Genomic DNA, 6,281 nt, shown 5'->3' with positions numbered 1-6,281 from the left:
TCAAAGTGTCCCCATTCTGAGTAAGTCTGAGTCCCTGGATTCTTCCCTCCTCCTTGGCTGAAATGATCGCTCTACCCAATCCTTCCATCATGAGAATGAAGAGGAAGGGAGAGAGAGGATCTCCTTGTCTGAGGCCTCTTGATGTCCTAAAGGTTGTAGATGGAGAGCCATTAAGAAGATTTGAACAACTGGTAGTGGTAACAAGAGCCACGACCCATCTTATCCAGTTGTGGTCAAAGCCATATGTTTTAAGAACTTCCATTATATAGGACCAGCTTAGTTTATCATAAGCTTTCGCTATGTCCAACTGTATTATCGTACATTCTTGATTAGTGGTCTTGAGGGAATGCACCACCTCATGAGCTTGAATGATATTATTGATAATTTGTACCTACCTTCCACATATCCAAGCTGCTCCTCTAACACAAGCGTTGGAAGAAGGAGTTTGAGTCTATTAGCAATTACTTTGGAAATGATTTTGTACACCACATTGCATAAAGCTATAGGTTTGAATCTGTCTGTAGTCATGGATTTTTCCTGTTTGGGGATTAAGGCTATGAAGGATTCATTAAGCGCTCTTAGAACTGATCATGATTTTCTTGAGTCTTCCACCACATCCAAAATGTCATGTTTAACTATATCCCAACATGTTTTGAAGAAGTCAGCATTGAAACCATCTGGACCTGGAGCTTTCCCATTGTGCATCTATTTGATAGCTTCATTGACCTCTTCTTCCATCACTAGCCTATTGAGATTATAATTGTCTTCCTTGGTTACCAGTTTTGGAAAATGCTAAGTAAAACTTTTAGTAAATGGAGATCTGTTTGCTCTGGTCTCCTTTGTTATACTTTGAAAATGTTGAACCAGTACAACTTCCATATCCTTGTGAGTATTTAGCTCTTTTCCTTGGGGATCTATAAGTTTTTTAATTCGATTATGTGCCCTGTGTTCCATAGTAGACTTGTGAAAGAACCTAGTATTTCTCTCCCCTTCCTTAATCCATTGCACTCTGGATTTCTGTCTCCAAAAGATTTCCTCCTGCTACCATCGGTTGTCCCATTCTTGTTGAAGCGAGTCCGCTTGCATTTTCCTTTCCTCTGTGAAGCCTTCTGTGATGAGAATTTGATTAATTTCTGGTAATTTTTTTTCCACTTCTCCTTTGGCTTTGAAAATGTTGCCAAACTCATTTTTATTCCATTCTTTGAGCCTTCTCTTGATGTGTTTGAGTCTTTGGTGTAGGAGGAACATTTTTGTGCATTGAGTGGGCAAATCTTCCGCCCACCATTTTCTAATGTTAGTGATGAACTCAGGGTGAGCAAGACAAACATTTTTCAACCTGAAAGGTTTGTTCCTCAGGGTGCCAATAAAATAAGCTTCTAGCTGGATGGGCTAGTGGTCCAAGCCTCCAAAAGGGAGTATGAAATCTGTCATGATATGACCGGTGAGAAGGAGATCCTCCGAGATTATGAATCTGTCTAATTTTGAGGCTACTTGGGAAGTTCCTCCTCTCTTGTTGTTCCACGTGAAGATGCCATTTATTGTATCCATATCCACCAGTCTCATGTTGTTAAGGAAATTCTGGAAGGTTATTGAGTCTCTACCAAGTGTTCTGGTACCTCCTTTTTTCTCTGTGAGAGATCTGATCATGTTAAAGTCCCCTCCCAGAATCCAGGGCATTGTTGGGCATCTCTCTCTCAGCTCCTCTAGAGTGGTGAGGAGCCTTAGTTTGTCTTCCAGAAGTTGAGGACCATAGACATTTGTGATCATGTAACAATCCTTGTCCCCAAAATGTTGGATAACCATTGAAAGGTGGTTTCTGGATGCCTCGACATCCAGGATTCCAAATTTCTGAGGATTCCATAGAGTGAGAATTCCTCTATCTAAATTATTTGCTTTGACTTCTAAGTACTCATACTTAATAAGCCATTTGATATGAATTTCTCTAATTTTATCTACAGAGAATTTTGTTTCCTGTATAAACACCATATCTGGTTTTTCTTCTTTTATTCTATTACTGATATTTCTTTGTTTTCCTTTACTCCCTAGTCCTCTAATGTTCTAGGTTGTAAGCTTCATAGAGATGGTTTTGTAAAAGTCTAACTGGTGAGATATTTCATCTTACCTGAATTAATCATGAGTTTCACACACTCTATCAGCAATTCATTCTGTCTCTTTCTTCCTCTTTTCTTACCTAGGTTTTTGATGGAGTATCCTAATATTATCTCCATTGATTTAACTCTTCTGTTCTCCTAGCTTTCTTGGTTCCTTTTGACTCCTATAGCCTTTGTTTGAGATCTTCAGATGAATAGCTATTGTACTCTGTCAAACTCCTCTTGTGGTAGATTCAATTCCTTTGTTGATTCCCTGCTCTAGAAACTTTTCTAGTTCAAGGTTCTCCCTCTCAAGTATCTCCTGTAGGTCTTGGTCCTTCGTGCCTCCTTCGCTTGGCGTCATATCATGGTCCCTTCCAAGTTCCGTATTGCTTAGTGGGTCCTCCTTTTCTCCATTGTTTTCCTGTATGATTTCCATGCTATCCTCTTTTCCTTCTCTGTATTATAATCCTCTGGTTTTTTGTGCATTCCATTTCTCCCCCCTCTTCTTCTAAAATTTTGAAACTGTTATGACCTGGTATCATGCTTTCACTAGGTTTCTTTTGGAACATTTTCCCCCTCCTTTCCCTCTACCTCCCACTTTGGTAAAACCTTCTGGGTCTTTTCCTTTGCTGGTTTTCGAGTATTGCACCCTTTTGTTAAGTGGGCAGTCTCTGAAGAGATGCCCATGTTCATGATATTTACAACATCTGAATGGGATGTGTTCATAGTTGATTGCCTGAACGCATTCCTCGTCATAAACTTCTAGGATGACTTCATCTAGGAGTGCCCCCGATAAGTCCATCTGTACACATATGCGAGCGAAGGAGGTATATTTCCCTCAGAAATTCACCTCTGATATCTTTATAAAATGCCCTAATTTGTTACCTATAGCTTTTAAATATTCTGACAACCAATAATCTAAAGGTAAGGAGTATAATCGAATCCATATCGGGACCAATGTGAACGTTTCTCGCTCCAGAACAAAGTTCATCACCCAAGGTCACATGTAAAGGCCTACGACATCATAGAAGTAGGGTCCTCCTTCGAAAAAACTGTCTTTGTCCTAAAGGTTAGTAAAAACCACTGTGAAAAAACCCTTGGACCCAAGATGTAGATTTATTTCTCCTTTTGGTTTCCAATTGTTTCTTATCCAATTATATAGCACTTTCTCCGTGGGCCATATGCCCTTGAACTTGGAAATAACCGCGTAAGTCGCCATGTGGTCTCTATGCACCTATAATGCAGGATCATTTAAAACCACCCAGGGTTTAATGTTAGCCTTGGGCTTGTAGGGTCCTGTCACAGATATTTTCTTAGTTCTCGGACTACTGTCTCCGGGATCTATTTCCTTTCTAGCTTCCTTGTGAGTCCCTTCTTTTTCAAGAGAATTGTTACTTTCCAGCTTGTGAGTGCCAGTTGTTTTTGTCGTTACCTCCATTGGTTTCCGGGCATTGTTCAAATTTGCCTCTTTGCTTTTGTTTGAGACCACGTTACTGTAGGAGGGAGTGGAGCTCCCTCCCCCAAGCCCTTCCATAGTTACGAGCTCGCTCTTGTCGCCCCCTATTCAAAACCCTAGAACCTCAGAACTCTCAGAATTGTTCTTGGATAAAATCTCACTCTCCCATAACCATATCCTAACTCGGTCATGTTATCGGTTTAGCTTTTTCCATTGTATTTCTAGCTTTTGTCTACCTCTCCTAGCCAACAAATTCAATGAGAGTGAGACCAAGAAAAAAAATCAACCCATTACAAACCATATGTAAAATTCTAAAAGACAATTTTTTTTTTAAAATGAAATAGAAATAGAACAAAAATATATCTATATCTATATATCTATATATATATATATATATATATATATATATATATATATATATATACAATCTTAAAAGTATATAATCAATTAAATGTTTGTAATTACTCATTGATTGATATAGTTATTATAATATTACGATAATTAACATGATTTTAATTTAATTTAATTTAGGTTTATATTTAAATGTCATTTATATATATATATATATATATATGAGAAAAACTAAGATAATTAATAACACAATAATTTATTTTATTTAATATTAATAAAAAATGTTAGTAAATTATTTATAATATTTTTATAGTAAAATTATATATTTAAAATATAATTTTTTTAATAATATTAAAAAAAATATTTATTTATCAAAATTTATTAAATAATATGGGTGAATACTTCAGTAATGATATTATAAAACTAATAATAATAAGAAGTCACACACAAAGCCAAAGCCATTACAGTGTAAAGTTAAAATATACACTCAGATGAAAACTTAAAACCTAAACGATCATATTGATCATCTATAACCGTGAAAACAATGGATGCTCTTTCCTCAACATTACTAGAAGTTGAAATCTGGGACCGATAGCAAGCATAAAGGAAAATTAACTAAAGCCTTCGATCCATTATATGAATTCAATGAAATTGTACTTTTGCTTATCATTCTACTGCACTTATGATGGAGACTATAAACTGCAGAAATCAAGAGAAGCGCGGAGAGATATTGAAAACTTTCACGATAATAGAATCTCTCAAGTCCTCAATTTTATGATACTCAAGCTGGCCACTGTAATTCTGCAAGACATAAAGAAGCATGAGCGGAGCTTAAGCCATCCATACAATTTCTCTAGGCCCTTGTATTGAAGGAGGCCTTCGTGGAAGGGACAACATTGCGAAGGGTTTATGGTTAATTAATTAAGTTTTTTTCTATTTTATAAAAAAAAAATTCAATTCAAAATTTTTTGGAATTTTATTTTTTATAGAATTTTATAATTTTGCAAAATAGCAAAATTTGTAGGGTTGATTGTGGAGAGAATATTTCTTATGCAACATGTTTATTTTGTTTTTTATGGTTTATATATATATATATATATATATATATATTAAGATATATTTTATTATAATATGACACATTTCACATTGTCATGATTAAAGAAATATAACATTAACTAAATTATTATTTTAGATATTATTTTGGGATTTTGCAAATGAGGTAGCAAGGTAAGTGGACTTGATTTTGGGGAAAACTCCACAGTTAAGCGCCCTTGACCTAGAGGCAATCTGGGATGGGTGACCTCCCCAGAAGACCTGGTTACTGGGTGCAAGCCCCAGAATTGATGATTGACACTATGTGACTCATTTCACTGGTTTCTATCATACTTCCCGATACAATGAGTGTTAAGTAGACTATTCAAAAATCATGAGAAATTAGTGAGTTATGACTACCTCTCATGGAGATAGTCATAGATAAATGACTTAAAGTAGTTGAATCCCAAAATAATATCTAATATAATGCACCGTGAAAACCCCAATACTATATATATATATATATATATATATATTAAGTATATGATTATTTAAAAAATGTGTAATAATATTTTTAATTATAAAATTTAATCCCATTTTATTATAAAAAAATTAACCTATAAAAATTAATCCTCTACTATTTACTTTTTTATTGTTAATAATTAAATTTAAAAAACTATTATTAATAATTAATTTAAATTTCTAAAAAACCTCTTAAAACTCAATCATATACCAAACATTAAATTTGAAAACAATTTAACTCGACAACCTATATACCATGCCCTACAATATTGATGACAATGTAATAAATACTAATGGATGTTATGTGATAAGGTGAATTGATAACGTGCTTATGACTAACCAAGTTCTCTGCATCAAATCATATCGATAATAACATTTTTCTTGGCACAACGATAAGCAGTATGTCGTCTATCCTACTCAGTACGACGTGGATTGCTGCCATGAATGTAGCAAACGCCTGTGAGAAATAGTTAAGCACGTAGATTGCTTCCCGGAATGTAACAAAAACGTGTGAGAGAGAGTTAAGCACGGTGTTCTAACGGATTAAATTACGTTTACTAAGCTATAAAATATAGTCCCTACTTTTGGTTGGGAAAGTAATTCAAAGATTCTAAATATTTTGGAAATTTGTTTTCTATTTTATTAGTAGAATATTTATTATCAAATTTAAGCGTATCTGATCTATATTTTAATTTGAAAATAATTTCGAAAGAAATCACACTCGTAAATTTAAGTCGAGGCATTTAACCAACCAGTGTAGTTCATTATCAAGACAAGATGAAAAATCAGATCATAGTAGAAAGTTAAATAAGAAGTCAAGACCTTCT

The sequence above is a fragment of the Pinus tabuliformis genome, chromosome 8, assembly GCF_031772625.1.
Source record: "Pinus tabuliformis cultivar Carrire ecotype Pingquan chromosome 8, CPIR1, whole genome shotgun sequence".
In the NCBI taxonomy this organism is placed as follows: Eukaryota; Viridiplantae; Streptophyta; class Pinopsida; order Pinales; family Pinaceae; genus Pinus; species Pinus tabuliformis.
The sequence above is the reverse complement of the archived record's forward strand: the minus strand, read 5'-3'. Positions refer to the sequence as shown.